Raw genomic sequence first — 16,074 nt, 5'->3', positions numbered from 1 at the left:
GATTAGCATATGGAAAAGCTGCAATATTTTAAAACAAGTGTTTTAGGATTTGGTTGTTTTGTTTTTGTTGAAAAATTGACACAACTGTCTCAAAAATTATTAAGTCAAAATATTTTATATATTTTAAATATTTTATATCCATGTTTCATATGGACCACAAAAGATTCTTCCATCCACCCTTATATCCAAAATAAGATATCAGTTTGACTGGACCACATCTGGGGAGAAGGTGTCTTACATCAAAGCAAACCAGAAAAGTCAGATGGGTTTGCAGTTCTTATTTGCCATGTGTTGTAGCTGGGGAGAGGAAGGAGGTCTGTATTACTCCTCCAAGTACCTAGTTAATCTGCAAATACCTAGAAGGCTATTATCCAGAGACAGTTGGCTTCATGCCATCTCTCTTGCACAGTAATTCACCTCTGCCTTTCCAGCTATATTTCCAACCCAGCACGCAGCTCTTCTTCTTTCATATATATTACTGGTGTCACTTTAATTTTGGTCAACATATTTATCAATATAACACACCTGTCTTAATGTCTGATGCATTTTATAAGTCTATAAGTGCTCTATTGCAAAATGTACTGTACTGATTGTCAACAGCATTGTGTGTTTGAAAACATTTACACACCAGCAAAATCAGGATAAAATGAAACTAGTACTGTTAAATTACTCAGTGTTTTAATTTCTCTTGTGGTAAAGATCCTTAGTAGTGTAATGTGGCAGCAATCCATTAGAGTCCAGCTACACCACTATTATGCTAAAGTATATTGTAGTCAGTGGAGTAATGCTACTGTGCTCTGACAGAGAATCTGGTCCTCTTTTTGCCATCATTTGCTCTGCTGAACTGAGTAAATATGGCAATTTCTTGGATTGTTAGTAAGAAGGTCACTTTTACTCCATTCATCCTTGTCCACTCTAATTGAATGATCTGTCTCCAACTTTCAAACTTTTCCCTTTAGATTTGACCCCGTCAATGAGAGAAAAAAATGGTCAATGGAGAGAAAAAAAAAAAGTCACTGGTACATCTCTGGTACATCTAAACTATGTATATGAGTGCATGTAAAACAAAATGCTAGTTTTGCTGTCAGTAACAAAGAAGGGATGCTAGCACTACCTTTGACTTCCTAGTCCAGGTGCCTGTAGCCCATGTGTAGTGTGTAGTCTAATAAAGAGCTGCCTTCAGATCAAGACATGCAGACAAGACCAAAACTCATGTCCTTACATGGAGAAACACATTGTCTCTCCAAGGCTCTTTGTATGAGATTCCATTGCATAAATAGCTGTTTCATGTGTTGTGTTATGAGCCCTTACCCAGATTGATTTGTTTGGCCTCCAACTCTCATCCCAAAAATGTATGGATTTCTCCTGGGTCTTGTAGCATATCTGCTAGCTACATCCAGATGTGCTGAATACTCAAGGACATTTAAATAGTACTTATAAAAACAAACAAACAAACAAACAAAAAGAATTTCCACTTTATCAGTGCTTTGTGACTTTTGAGGGAAAACAAGCCTACATATCTTGGGTAACAAGTCTTGTGGTTTTGCAGATTTTGGTAACTATTACAGAGACAAGTGCCTCTGTAACAGTCTTGTTGTCTTCTCAGGTGCCTACAATCATTGCTGCTCCTGACTTCAGAGCCCATGTGCTCCCCAGCCCTCCTACTGCAAAGATCGAACAAGATACTTGCAGAGACTACAACTTACTAGGTCTTGTAGTAAATTTACATCCATAAGGAGGTAGCCAGAGACAAGTCTGGAATTTGTAGCTTCACTCTTGGGATCAAAACACAGTGTAAAAGTTTCTAAACCTAAAATAGTGGTTTTTTGTTTTTTGTTTTTAAACCCTAGTCCCAAACAATGAACTCCAGTTTTAGAAAGCTACCTAAAAATGAAATTCCTCACTGGAGGATCTATTGCTGATGTAATTGGAATCATTAACAGAAGTGGTACAATTTACCTAGTATGCCTTATGCACTGGGTGTGACTTTAAATTTGGCAGATAATCACCTGTGGCTCTCAACGTGTTGTTAAGGCTGGTTTCTTCACTGCTGTTTCTTTTTGGTAAGACTTTTTACTTCTTGCTGTAACATTCTTTGTGTTCAGGGCAAAAGTTTGTCCGTTCTTACATAATATTCCAGTGAGGACTTAGCATAGAAGGCAGCAACAATTCAGTGAGTTACTATTGAAGGACAATTCAACTTACTTTCTGAAGGACATAAATAAACATGTTTTGATGTTGTATTTTTCAAGATTAGTGTTGTAGGGTCACTACAGTTCTTTTGAATCTCTTCTAGAAAACGTTGGCTACGTATGGTTTGCTTTAATCCTGTGCGTCTTCAGTAGAGAACTTCAAATTGTTCTGTTGACTAGAAGGTGGATTTAATGTCTTACTTGAAGTAGTGTGCAAATGCAGGACAGAACAGTAATGACCAAAGGTTGTTATCAGTTGATTGCTGATGCATGGCTTCAGTGAAATGAGATTTTGGAGTATCAGTCAATTTTTCTGTGGATTCCTTTCAATGTAATAGTTGACATCCTTACTGGCCTTCTCCAGTGAAGTGTTGAACATGCTACACAGAAGATGAATTTCTTCAGTCAGCTGTGAGGAATATTGGTAAGGTAGGGGGGAGGAGAAGGCAGTATCTTAATGTTGCTTGTATTTTATCTATTGTTTCCATGCTTGAAATCCTTTTAACAACTTCAACGCATCATTTGCAAAGACTACATTCACGTAGAGTATTTACAAACCAAAGAAACGCTGTTTCTGGAGTTTTAGGAATGTTATTGATATGTATAAATAAGGAAGCAACCAGAAGATAAAGAAGCCCAGCTGATTTCTGTTTAACTGGAAATAATACTGGAAAAAGGGAGAGGGCACAGTTAGCAAAAGGGGGGGTGGGGAATAGAAAAGTAATGGTGGTTGTAAGCTGCTATGAAAAAACATATGCTAAAGAAAATTGCTTTTATATTTTTTGTTTTGTTTGGATAGTTTATTGGTTTTATAATGAATCACATAGAAATAGGGGAAACAGCAGCAGAGACCTGCAGTGAAATACTGTGGAGATTTATATAATGCAATGTAAATGCACACAAGTGTTAAAATACATTGTCCCATTTTGATTAGAGGTTCATGGCTACAACCTGGCTTATCTCTTTACATCTCACACCAATGCATATAAGTCTGCAGAGTATAAAAATGACTGTGTGTTTTGCTCATGCACACTTGCAATCCATCTTGTAAAAATAAGAAAAAAAAAAAAAAAAGAAAAAAAACACCCTCTCAGCCACAGGAATACTCCCAGCCTCATTAATTTTCATTAGTTTCCAGTGGGACATCATTTTCTTTTATCTTCTCACAAATAGCCTATAGAATCATATGCATCTTGTACTGGTTTGGTACTGCGTGGGCTACAGCTCTGTATTATTTAACATTTTGGCCAAGCTTTGGTTTCATGAACAATTAATCTTCTGCTGTGTGTTTCTGCTCTTGTGATTAATGAAGGTTGTGAGCCTATGATTGTGAAGTGCCCAGGGTTCTCTCCCTTACCTAATCCTGCTTAAGTGCATTTTGGTCTGATTTTTTTTTCTAGCCTTTCTTTTGAGCTAATAATTCTTCTATTAGATACTGAATGTCTCCATGTTACGTATTGCTGGGGCAGTGTCCATACACAGGGAAGCTACAAAGCTCACTTAATGCTGTCATTCCCTATATTTATTGTTGGGGATTCTGGTAATGCAAAGTGCCTAGAGAAAAAAGGGCTACAGCATTTAGTTTATGTTTACAGGGATTCTACTAGTTTTTCTGATCTATTGACTTTTGTGATCAGTTTGACAAACGAGGACTTACTGGACCCATACATGAAATATGAATCTTTTCAATTTCATTATGAACCTTTGTTAGGGTGTTGTATAATAATTTGTTGTTCAGCTATTCTCTGGTTTCCACAGGAGAAAATAATTAGTGCTTTAAAATTAGTCTCCTTAGGTTCTTTTTTAATTGAATATGAGCAGTATATTTGCCTATATTTTACAGCTTTCAGTTTCAGAGGGTTAGTCAGAATACAATTGACTATGCCCAAATAAAATGGTGACTCTGAGTACTTCTTAACCCACAAAGAGTGGTGACCATGTGGGGATTTTTGTAAGTGTGTATGTGTTTCTCTTGGTTTTGCTTGAGTTTTTGTTTTGCTATTTTTTTACCTGCCTCCTTTGATAGAGATCCCCTATTGCCTCAGTCCCAATATATTTGCTGCTGATTTCCATGAGATTGTTATGCAGGTTTCTTTCCTTCTAGAATGAAATATCAAGCTGAGGCTAAACTGTAAAAATAATGTGTAAGCCCAATTAGGATAGCTTTCAGCTGAGACTTAGTGGTTAAACTGTAGGAGAAACGTGTTCAGTTTGTGTTTCTTTGGAGTGAATTTATGCATCTCATCTTAAAATGGATGAAACTATATTGATTTATATATGTTGAGGACTGGGCCCTTGCTTTAGCTCAACAGCTTCATGAGTTTTGATGAGTTGGACTGTCTTCTCTGTGTGATTTAACTGCAGTGAGAAGGGAGGGGTTTGTCTTAATATAGTTATTTGTCAATGTCACTTTGTAGAGTACTAAAATTACAGGGAGTGATTCAGTGACCATCACATACAGTCTGTTGACATTGAAACATGTAGCACTCTGCCCCAGCATGTGTTTGCTTTCCATTCCTTGTTTTTATATCAACACAACACATATGTACACACATGCATGTGATGTATGCCATTTTATGAAGCTGCAGGAAAATGATTTGGTCATCGTTTAAAAGTAGGTGGAAATGCAGACATCCACACAAGTATGTGTTAGGAAGATGGGAGTTGCAACATTATTGTTTAAGTAAATTTTTGCTCTCTGACTTTTTACTGAATGGTTTAAAAAAAAATAAAATTAATCACCACTATGAGAGATGATGTTCAGAACAGCATTGGCTGTTCTAATGGCTGACTTCAATAATAAAAGACAACAGGGGATTAAAAGGTGTGGTGCGGGAAGCTGGGAAACACATTCCTTTCCCCAGAGTGTACTTAGCTTTGTGCCTTTGATCACTTTGGTAGTATCATTAGAGTTCAAAATGGCAGGCACTAGGGAACATTATGGCAATAATAATGTGATTGTTTAAAAAAAAAATCAAAAGAAGTTTGAACTTATTTGGGAGTTTTTTCTGATGAAGGGTTGCTCATGGCTGAAGGATAAGATGCTGTATTAGATAAAATATAAAAGCTCCACGGGGACTGTTCGTCACATATTGACTCCCAGGTTAGCTCTGATGCAGAACAGTCTGTACAGAACGGACTTTATTTACAAGTTCAATAACTTTAATCTGTGTATGCACTTTATCATCACTTGCTATTTGTCTTGCAGTAGCACCTGCAAGCCCTTGTTACTCAGCTAGGTCCCACTGTGTCAAGAACTGTACAAACATGGAATGGAAAAAAAAAAAAAAAAAACAGTCCATGGAACACAGAAGACCTAGAAAGCCTTTAGGCAATGAGACTGCAATATGGTTGCTGGCACTTGGAAAATCACAGTATTTGTCAAATGCATTGCAGTTCACTACACAAACATCACTGTAATTTACTGTGCAATGTTACAGAATGGGTTTGTGTTTTTACGTCTTAGTTCTTAAAGAACAGAGGAATTTAAATGACAGTGGGATTGTCTAATTTATTAGTAGTGCCTTGGCAATTTGGAGACAGAATTTGCTTTGCCGTGATCTCAGAGAATTTACTTCAGTCAGATGAGCTACTGTTGGTTGGGGCAGAAGGCCAGATGAGTTAACATTTACATACATTTCTGCTGCTTTCAAAGCCTTGAATGTAAAGCTGACAGCAAAGGCAATTTCTACTTTCTCTGTCTCTAGACAGCCACGTAACTCCATGGTGAATGGTGCCAATTCTAGCAACTAGTGGGATGTGTGTTTTTAGGTATGAATAGGAACGTGAGCTAAAGGTTTTCACACAACTTCAAGCTTGAATTTCTGCGTTCTGAAAGCATATTGTATGGTGTTAAGTAAAAAGGCTAGGTCACTAATAGGGCAAAACGCAAGTCCTTAATGTAAAACAAGAAAACTGTAGACTGAGAGGCACTTTGTGCTTTCTATATGACCTGTCTAGATAAAACCAGTGCAAGTACTTAATATAGCAGCCTTGTGTCGCCCATATTGTGCAAAATCTGATAATGAGCAAAGCTTTTAAATATGTTTTTTACTACCTCATCACAGGCTGTATTGATTATGCTCATGTGCAATATCCTTAAAACAAAGTACAGCAGGTAAAAGAGAAAAATAACCAAATCTGGGGGCTGGGGGTGTTAAAGTTCCAGTTGGACACAGAATAAATTTTGTTGTAATATAGCAAAATAAAGTATTTCGAACTAACTGTCTTCTCATCATCGTCAACCAAAACTGACTGCCTGCATAGTATTACCATTTCCATTTTCTGTTCATTTTCTTTTGTTCATATTGGATGCGTTGCCTATTTTCCATAGTTCATGGATGTCTTGCTGTGATAGAAGCTTGGAGAGCAGCAAGCACAGACAGTTTTCAGAAACAACAATTATAATGAAAAAGGAAAATGTAATAAAATGATCCTGTTGCCCCAGACTCTGCAAGGGTCTCATCAAACCTCAGTCAGAAGTGTTTCTTGTATTGGTCCTTCACCCTCCCATTTTTCTTTTTGCAGCAGCTCTAAACATTATAGCATTGGTGGCATATATAAGTACATAAATCAAATTTTTTGGTTTGCTTTACTGGGCTGAGAAGACTGCCTCCCATAGAAACAGCAGTCCACAGGGCACAGCTAGAGTGTCTTTGAGTAGTGGCAGTACTCTGTTTGGGTGAAAGGCAAGAGGGGTATGTATTCTTTTTGTGCTGACAGCAAGGATGACTTTCACTTCTTGATTTTTCACAACATAGAAGAAGAAAAGAGATCATTAGTTACAGAGATGTTGCACCTTATATGTTGCACCTTATAAGAACCTGACAGCCAAGCAGGAGACTACTGTGTTTTCCAGGGCAACGGGTTTTCCAAACCTCTGTTGTGATGGCCAGTCACTTGCTCTTGGCTTTCCTTCTGTCTTCTGTGACTAGGATGGGGTTTGTCTCCTTGCTTTTGGCAGTGGGAACCTGTGAGTGCCTTGGGTTGTGAATGTCTCTTACTCATTTATCCATGTATTTATGTTCCTATTACCCACAACTTTTTTGCGTTTTTTCATTTTTCACGTGAACTAGCTGAGATCCACAGAGGTCTTTAAAAGCTGAGCTTCTATTTTAATGTCTAACTTACCGCAAGTTTCAATGGGGAATTAATAGCCTCTGTATCTTTATGGGCCTGGTACTAAATGATTTGCCCAGAGACATAGGAAAATATAGTGAGCTATTTCTCCAAGCTGTTATCTCCTAACCGAAGGACTGTATCACACTTCAGCACTCATGGTATTATAATAAGTCTTAATTCATTAATGTTTTTGAAAGATCTTGTAAACCTCTTAGGAGCAGAGCTTTGCAAGTACAAAGTGCTATTTTATTCATGAACTTCCAAAACCTTCCATACTTTTTTTCTTTTTTTTTTAATAAAAAAAAATGAATGTAATAGAAGGCCAAGTTGAACATGTACAGTCTCAGGATTTTGATGTAATTAGGGGAAGGAAACAAATAGTAAAACTCAGAATCTTTCATGAGAAGTCTGAGACAGAGAATAGCAATGAAACAATATGAGTCAAAAAGGTAAAGAAAAGACATGCTGCAGTGTTACCCATGTAAGAGTCCAGGTTATTTCTATCTATGTCATTTTCAAGTGAATTCCCTTTCTCCAAACAGCTTTTAGTGGCCACTAGACCCAAGGCCAAAACAGTCTGATAGTTTCCCTCAGTCAATCCAGAAAATAAAACCTTTGCCATTTGCAACTTCTACATTGGTATAATTCAAGGAAAAAAGGGTAGAAGTTTGGGACCACTATATTTGGAGTGCCAGAAGAAGACAAAATATAGGAGACAGTGGGGAAAATTATGCAAAACCAGAGGCTGTAGGAAAATAGGAACCAATAAAAAAAATCCACAATCCTTGAAAAGCAAAAAGGGTATAATCCTGGGCCTTGGGAAACTAATAAGATGATTTTCTTCATTTCCCACTTTTAAATAGTTGCTGTAACTTCAGCTGTGAAAATAGTTTCAGTCTTTCAAAAAACAGACTCCAGCGTGCCTTTTGTAACACAAAAGAGGGCCATAATAGAAGAACCAGCCCAGATGCAGCCCCAGTACCAGCTGATGCTCTTTCTTAGCTGTGGCAGGCTACAATATGAAGTACTCACGAGGAAAAAAAATATTAGTGCAATTGATACTACTTTGATTCTTTCTTTAAACCTAATGGGCTATTCTTCAGCATATGAGCACTGTCAGGAAGATTGCTGTGTTTTTTCATTTGGAGTACATCAATGCTGTCTGTCTGATTTCACGGAGGAATGCTAATTGGCAGTATCTGCAGATAGGGACTTCGCTGTGCAGAGATGAAATTATGGGATGAAATTCAACCCTGAAGTGATATTTTCAACACTACATTCTGGGAGCTGTCAGAAGAGTGAACAATCATAGGGAGAAAAAACTGTTGGGAAAAATGAGATAGAAGTATGAATGTTCCCACCTCATTGGCTAATGTCCGTCTACTGCTGAGTGACTTCAAGGTCACTTCGGTACATGTAATACACAGACTCCACTTTAAATGCTGGATGACAGATTGGAGAGTGTACCAATCTGCCAATTGTGTGTTTTCCTTTTCCAAGTTTGGTGTCATTGAGAACTGTTTAGCTTCATTTATTAAAAGTTTTCAAACTGATCACATTGCAGTTCACATCCAAAGGTCCAGCACCTGTCTGAAGTGAGCTTCATGCACATGCATACCTCTTGGATTCATTTATGCTTGCAAAGTTGAAGTTAACGCTGTCAGCACTACCATAAAATAAAAAGTAACAGCAGCACTTCTCCACTATGCTTTGTAATTTAAAAATGGATGTATATAACTCCCTGCATCATTAATTGTAGAACAAAAATGTTTGTGGTATTACGTGCAAGTTACGGGTGCTTTGACTGATACCCATAATGGCAGAAAGGATTTTGACTGTGAAATGGGGTGCTTGTGGTGGGAGTTCTGCCAACATACCAAGTCGAGCGGGAGGTCTGAGCACACTGTAAACTGGTGTTCCATATGCTCAAGAGACTTTTGGAATCCACCCAGACTACATATGCTTCTGTTGGCAAGCTCTGGAATAGAAAGAAAGATATTGTCCTCGCCCCACCTAAAATACCTCCCACTCATGTGGAATGCTCACTTGCAAATGGAGAGCGTGCAAATCTAAGAATGATAATGGCATAAACCCAATCTCACTACAGCTGGATAGAAAAAAAAATGCATAATCGAATAGCTTTTAAACTATAAAATAGATTGATTTAAAGACAATGGTGAAATTGCCTTTAAACGTCTTTGATGTTCTCCAGTCCATGATCTGTGCAACAGTAGAAAACTTTTGATGCTGTTCTAAGGTGCACAGACTTCACTAGCCAGTCCATGGAACTGTTGTTTACTGGAAGATGCTCTGGTGCCTGAAACTCTTGAAACAATATAATCTTCCACTGCTTATTTGTGACTGTAGAGAAGAAGCTACAGTACAAAATGGTTTTCTTGAGGGTGTCAGAGATTGTGTTGTAGTGGGATAACATAATGTGTAAGCAGCAGAACCTTCAGCTTCTAGATAAGCAACAGAAGAGGAGATGGAATATTCTATGACTTGAAAGCAGGTTTGTGCATCCTAATTAATAGATTGGTGGCAGAGCCAGCTTAGAGCTTCTAGTCCTACCCAGTGGGATCACGCTATCCATGCCATTTGGGGAATGACTCCAAGGTAAGTTTGGCAAAGGCTTTGTATTCCCACTAAATGAAATGTGGTTATACCATTTTTAAGGCTGGAGAAAAATGTCCAGAAGGATTGACCACAAGGCAGCTACCTACTTAGTCATGTATCCTTCCAGTATTTACATCTGCTACTGCAATAGGTTTGAGGCAGCAATTAAAAAAAAAAAAATGTATTGAATAATGTGTTTATCTGCTCATACTTCTGTGCTGAATAGTTCTAACGTAAAAAATTCTGCAGATAAAGGAGTGGGACTGTCAAAACCTGATGAAAACAAGTAGAATGACAGAAAGTGGACAGGTGATTTATAAATTTGACTCATTTTAGATTTTATGTCATGTTTAATTCCAGGTGCTGAATCCCACTCCTATCCTCATACTGTTAGTTCCACTTTCAGCCACACACAGGGGTGACAGGTTGTGGAAGTCCCCTAGTTAACTGTGGTGATGTGACAGAAAGAAGAATAATCTCAGACACTTGTCCACCTGATGCTCTGACCAGAAATAAGATGTGGATGTTGTGGTATTTTAAGGGGAAATAGCTCTGTTCATCTTGATGTGGAGGTTTATAGCTGTTACTGGGAAATTAAAATGAAAAACATACAGAATATGCAAACAGGCCTAGCACAAATCTGTTTCTTGGATTTGCAGTCCTAGTGCCTGCCATCAGATTTATCTACTCTCATAAGCAGAATACATTGCTGTGAGGATTGTCTTTTTTTCAGGCAAAAAGACGCGCAGTACTAGGAGACCTGTGGAAAGTTAAGAGCGGGTTCAGAGAATTTGGGGAGTGGGTTACTTGGGACAGGAGACTGAATGTGTTGGTGAGCTGGGAAAGAAATGGTGGAGCAAGTTTGTGAAGATTACTGGGTCTCCACCTGTCTGCCACAATTTCCTGTCCAGGTCATGAAGCAGGGTGGCTGCTCAGTCTTCTCTTCGGATTGACTTATCAAGGACACCATATCTCCTGCCTGCCTGAAATTACTTCTCATGTCTCCCAGCATCTTTCTTCCTATTCTTAGAATCACCTTCCTCAGCTTTTTCAGCTACACCAGTGCCAGGCCTGCATAGGTGCATACCCTGGCCTTGCTCTGAAATTTTCCACTTTCTCTTTTACTCCATGAAATAGACTCTGTGTAGAACAGCCTTGGGGACAATCGTGGGAAGTGTTTGTTCTGTTTAGCTTTAATGAATAATGCTATCTTGACACAAGTGGCACAGATCAGCTACTCAAACATCCTAGATCAAACACTGTGCAGAGCGAGGACTGAGTTGGAATGCATTTACTCCATATTGATTCCTAGGCAGTCCTGACTGTATGTTTTTTCCCTTTCAAATATTTCTGAAATATCAGGTTGTAGCAAGTGACAGGCAGTTCTTCTGGGGGCCTGGCTTATCACATGCCTCTCTGATGTTCGTGGTGCAGGTGGCGGGGAAGGAAATAAAGCTCACTTAATAAATGTTCTTAACACTGGTATATACCAAGGACTTGATTGCTTCCCCTCCTCCTCTGCTGCCCTACTGCCTTGCTGATGATTTGCAGGGAGGTGGTTGGAAACTTTCCCCATCACAACTGATTTGCAACACACACTTTTCTGCTCTCACAAATGTTTTCTGAAGCTTTTCAATGCTGACCGCAGGACACTTAATACAGCTACATTTCCACTTTGGTAGTTAATAGCAGAAGTTTTACAACATAGCCTTCTGTTTCAACAACAGTGCTTCTGTTTCACAAGTTTCAGTCTTTTGATGGTAATTTTGACTAGAACTTATATGAGACAAAATGGCTTCAAGACATCTTACTTAAAAACTCATGCCCACTCCACATTAGTTTTGTGGGCATCACAGTAATTAAGTTATTTACCATTATAGCCTGCAATCAAATGTGGTTATCACCACAGCATAGCTGGCAATATAAGGCACAAAAGGCTTATGGAAAGGTGTGTAGATCTGACAGATTTCCTTTAGCTTTGGTTGTTTTGGAGGGCAGAGTACAGTTAGTTCCTCTGATCACCCAGTAAACACACTGTTTAGCTTTGCTGATACTAATAGTCATGCTAGAAGACTGCCTCAGGATGATAATATTAAAAATGCATGTATGTGCTTATGAACTGGGCCATAGGCCAGGAGCACTCAGAGAGAGTGGTGCACTGTGTAAGCCATCTTCCCTAACACTTAAATTTTCTTTTAACAACTGGAATGAATAGACCATGGTCACATTTATTTGAAGCTACTCATAAAATTAGTTAACTGTTTTCTTTGAAAAAATAGGCTGTTAGTTTTCTGTGAAATATATGTATTTTCCTATTCATCTCCCCCCTGCATTGTATTGGAATTAAAAAAAAAAAAAAATGCTGCCATTAAAATGTCTATGAGAAGGCAGAGAGTTTACTGCAATCAGTGGTAAATATGGCTCAGAACTATCTCTAGTTTGGAAATTTTTTTCTTGTATTCATTCCTCTGTAACATTTGGGTCTCAAAGAAATCTTGAGCTCTTGTGACTGGCCTCTTACGAATAAGATGGGAGTGCGTATGTATGGCTATGCGTGTGTGTACACACACGTATTCATTCTTGTGTATGCACACAATAGATATGAAGTCCTACTCACCAGTGCCTCTTCCTTCTGCACTTTGCCCTTGTTTATCCTTTTCTTCGGAAAAACAAAAATGAAAGCATTTGGAGCTTCATAACTCTTCCACTCAAAAGCAGAAGGCTTTGGCCTGCTGTTCCTCCTACCCATTGCCTGAGACTTCCCATTCTGGGAGTTAGACACGCAAACATATGTCACGCAAAAGTGGCATAAATACCATATGCAAACAGATTCTTCTGTGTGGGTGGTAAGTACAAAATCCAGCTTTTGGCACCAAAAAAAATCCTGACCCTGGTTCTCTGGAAAAATTTAGGAAAGAAAAATTGCACCAGGTGGGGGGTAACATCAGATAAAACGCAGCTCTGCCAGGTTTGCGTTCTGAGTAGGATTGAGGGATTCCTGTGGAGTTTGGGTTTTTTTCAAACCACCTGAACCCTTGCTGAAGTTCAGAGTCTGCAAAACTAGTTCTAATACACTGTATTTTTCTTCCTCTTTCCCTGAACTTATAAACCCTTGTGGTTTCCAAGGGCAATTCAATGTAAAAAGGAAAAAATTCTAGCTACTGGGAGAGCTTTGTTGAATTGGAATGGAAGGGCAAACCAAAAAAAAAACAAAAAATCTGGCACAAGTTAATGGCCTATGTATACACAGGATTTATACTGACAAGCAGACTTATCCCTACTGGCATGAATCCCAGAAACCACAGTGGCTGGCAACTCTGCCCAGAAATGGATTGCATCAATAGTGTGAAATGCCTGTTCCCCCATCTCCTGGGGAGGGCTCAAAACATGATAACTGCTGAGTAACGTGATTTGGCTGAAGAAATTAAAAATGATGTCCTCTCTAGTGGAATCTCCCAAGGGAAAGGCATGGGGGATGTTTGCAGTAGCAGATTCAAACTGAGTGTCAAATCTTTTCTTAATTTGAAAGGTCTCTTCACTCTTCTTTGCCATATTTCTGCACTCTTTCTGCATCCTACTTGCACATTGCTAATCTGTTTTGCATTTTTTTTTCCAGGTCTCTTCTAGGCAACCAAAGCTATAACCCCAGCTAACCATGACACCAGCCCTTCCTCAAATCATCAGCATCCATTTTAAAAAATGGATCAGCTTTGTAGGGAATGAAAAAATTTATCTTGAAAGATTTCAGGATAATTTTTCTCCTTTTTTTTTAATAGCTTCAAATCCCTTGATTGATTTCCAAAGGTGATGAGTTTGTTGTGTGGACTGTGTTTTTTTGCTGTCCCTTGCTGTGTATTTTTGTTTGTTTGTTTTTTAAAGTAATAAACACTGCAATCGTTGCTGACTTTTTTTTTTTTCATTATCCTCTCTCCAGTGAGATTAGGAAAATCACTTTAGAAGTGTAAAATATCACTTCAGTAAGAATATTGAATTTATATGTAAAATTATGCCTACAATGAATGACGGTATGAGCACTTACACTAAAGCAAGATTTCAGGCAATCCCCCAAGGTATGCAGTCTCATATCCCAAGGGTTGGGTTTACTCAGTTGCTTTCACTTCAGCTGAAATGCCTGCAACTTGCACTACTCATCTCTTAAGTCCAACTTTGCATTCACTGGGTGAGTGGGTTCAAGAATAAGAGGAATGCTCTCACACTATGCCAGAGGTGAGGCTGTACCACCAGTGGACCTCTAAACTCAGCCAAATCTGTTTGAAAACTACATTCCACTCGAAGGGAGACAGCACTAGCGTTCCTCTCTCCTAGCACCTGGGTGTGGTTTTTTGTTTTCAATCTCTAATTTTTTCACTGTCTTTCTGTAAATGCACTGCAACTAGTCTAGCTCCTTATGAGAAGCAAATGTTGCAGTGCCGCTGATCTTCCTCTACGTGAGCTGAGGATCAAGTTGCTTGGTGTGTGTATAGGGACCGTGTCAGAAAACTTTGACTTGCTTTAAGATTTTAGCGAAAGATAAAGTTCAATTACAATCTCTTGCAACTAACATTTGCTTTGTCCTTCCCTTGCACTCTCCCCACACCACAGCCACAGGTATAGCATTTCAAGTATTTTTCATTAAATAACAGGTTGTTCTTACTTCTGTCTCAACTGAAGTAAAATAGTGGGGGTCTCTTGTCTTCACTGGATTTTCTGTGTTCAGTGATATTTCCAAAGTTCAGCAGATAACAAGAAGGTAAAATTATTTCTTCCAGTATCTGGACACCTTAGATATCTCCTACTGCCCTCTGTCAAGCATGGCACTATTCATTCCAGTGTTATTGATACCTTCTGTTTCAGACCTATCGCAGCTGCCTGCCTACTCCTTTGCAACCATGTGAATCAGCTGAGAGTTGAATGTTTCACAGGTGACAGTCATCTTTATTTGCAAGCTTCAAAGTCAGAGCACAGATGATTTTTTTTATTTTTTTTTTGTAAGATAATAACAAAAGATCTCAGAAGTGGAATAGAGCATGAAAAGTCAGTCTCATCTTCAAGGTGTAAAGAGACCTTTCTAATCAAGGGGTGGACCACAGAATGAAAAATACTGCTTGTAAAAACTGTTAATGGTTTCTAGGCTGTTCTGCAGACTCTGCTACTTTCACATAGTGGGTTTATTTGTTTAAGTTTTAGATGATGTGTGGTATTTGACAACTGCCTAAATCACCTATGCATTTTTTTTTTCCTAAATAGGATGACTTTGATTTTTTAAATTTCTAACATGATTGCAAATTCAGTTTGCTTCAAGGAACCATTGTTCATAAAGTTCCTGCACATTATTTCATATCTATTGAAGGAAAAGGTAAGAAAATGGGGTCAAAGTAATTATAATATACAGAATTTATGTATTTAATAACTTCTTTAAGAGATCTATCAGTGTGGAAATGAATGACAACTTCTATGAAACACTGTTCCTCTGAAATTAGGATAACTTCTAAAGCAGTAACTAGATAATTGCTTTGTTGAGATTTACTTTTTTTCTCTGTAGTAATGCAGTCAGAGGATACCTGGAAAGACTTGACATGCTACCTAGATATTCCAAGGAGACCAAGTTTCACATAAGGCTGTGAAAAATATCAGAAGGAAGAACTTCCTTCTCCCATTAGAATTTAATCAAATTTTCAGAACATTTGATGCCCTTTCCTTGAGTTATATCTTTCAAAAATCATTTGTACTTGGTCTTGCTCTTTCTAGTTCCAAATCAACATAGAGACCTTGATGGTTGGAATGGGTACAAATCAGGTTTCCTTATGAACTCATTTGGAAATTATGTGACTGGAGAAGGAAAAATCACTGCATGAAGATAAGTTGGCATTCCCAAGTGGTAGACTTTTGGTCTCCAAACACTGCAGGTACCCAGGAATGTAGATTGACCAACTACTAAGAAGCTTGGAGATTTGTTTTAATATTTTTTTCTTCCTTCCTTCTATGTTTTCTTTCCTTATCACCAGGTTGCTGGAAACAGGAATATTCATCTACATTCAAACTTGTTTGATTTTTGAATGCTGTTTAATTTCATTTTCTTTTCTCCCTTTTTCTTATGAATGTCTACATCCATGTTCTAATTGCTGCTGTCTCTTGCTTTTGAAAA

The 16,074-nt window shown here is 38.3% G+C and overlaps 1 long non-coding RNA gene across 1 annotated transcript; it reads left to right on the top strand.

The window, feature by feature from the left end:
- Positions 1 to 1,681: 1,681 nt before the first annotated feature.
- LOC137863276 (uncharacterized) lies at positions 1,682 to 13,812 on the top strand. Its single transcript, XR_011100829.1, has 3 exons — positions 1,682 to 2,063; positions 2,531 to 2,616; positions 13,546 to 13,812. It is a non-coding gene; the product is annotated as an uncharacterized lncRNA (long non-coding RNA).
- The last annotated feature ends 2,262 nt before the right edge of the window (positions 13,813 to 16,074 follow it).

The sequence above is a fragment of the Anas acuta genome, chromosome 12 (genome assembly GCF_963932015.1).
Source record: "Anas acuta chromosome 12, bAnaAcu1.1, whole genome shotgun sequence".
Taxonomy (NCBI): domain Eukaryota; kingdom Metazoa; phylum Chordata; class Aves; order Anseriformes; family Anatidae; genus Anas; species Anas acuta.
This window is presented reverse-complemented; position numbering and strand designations above follow the sequence as displayed.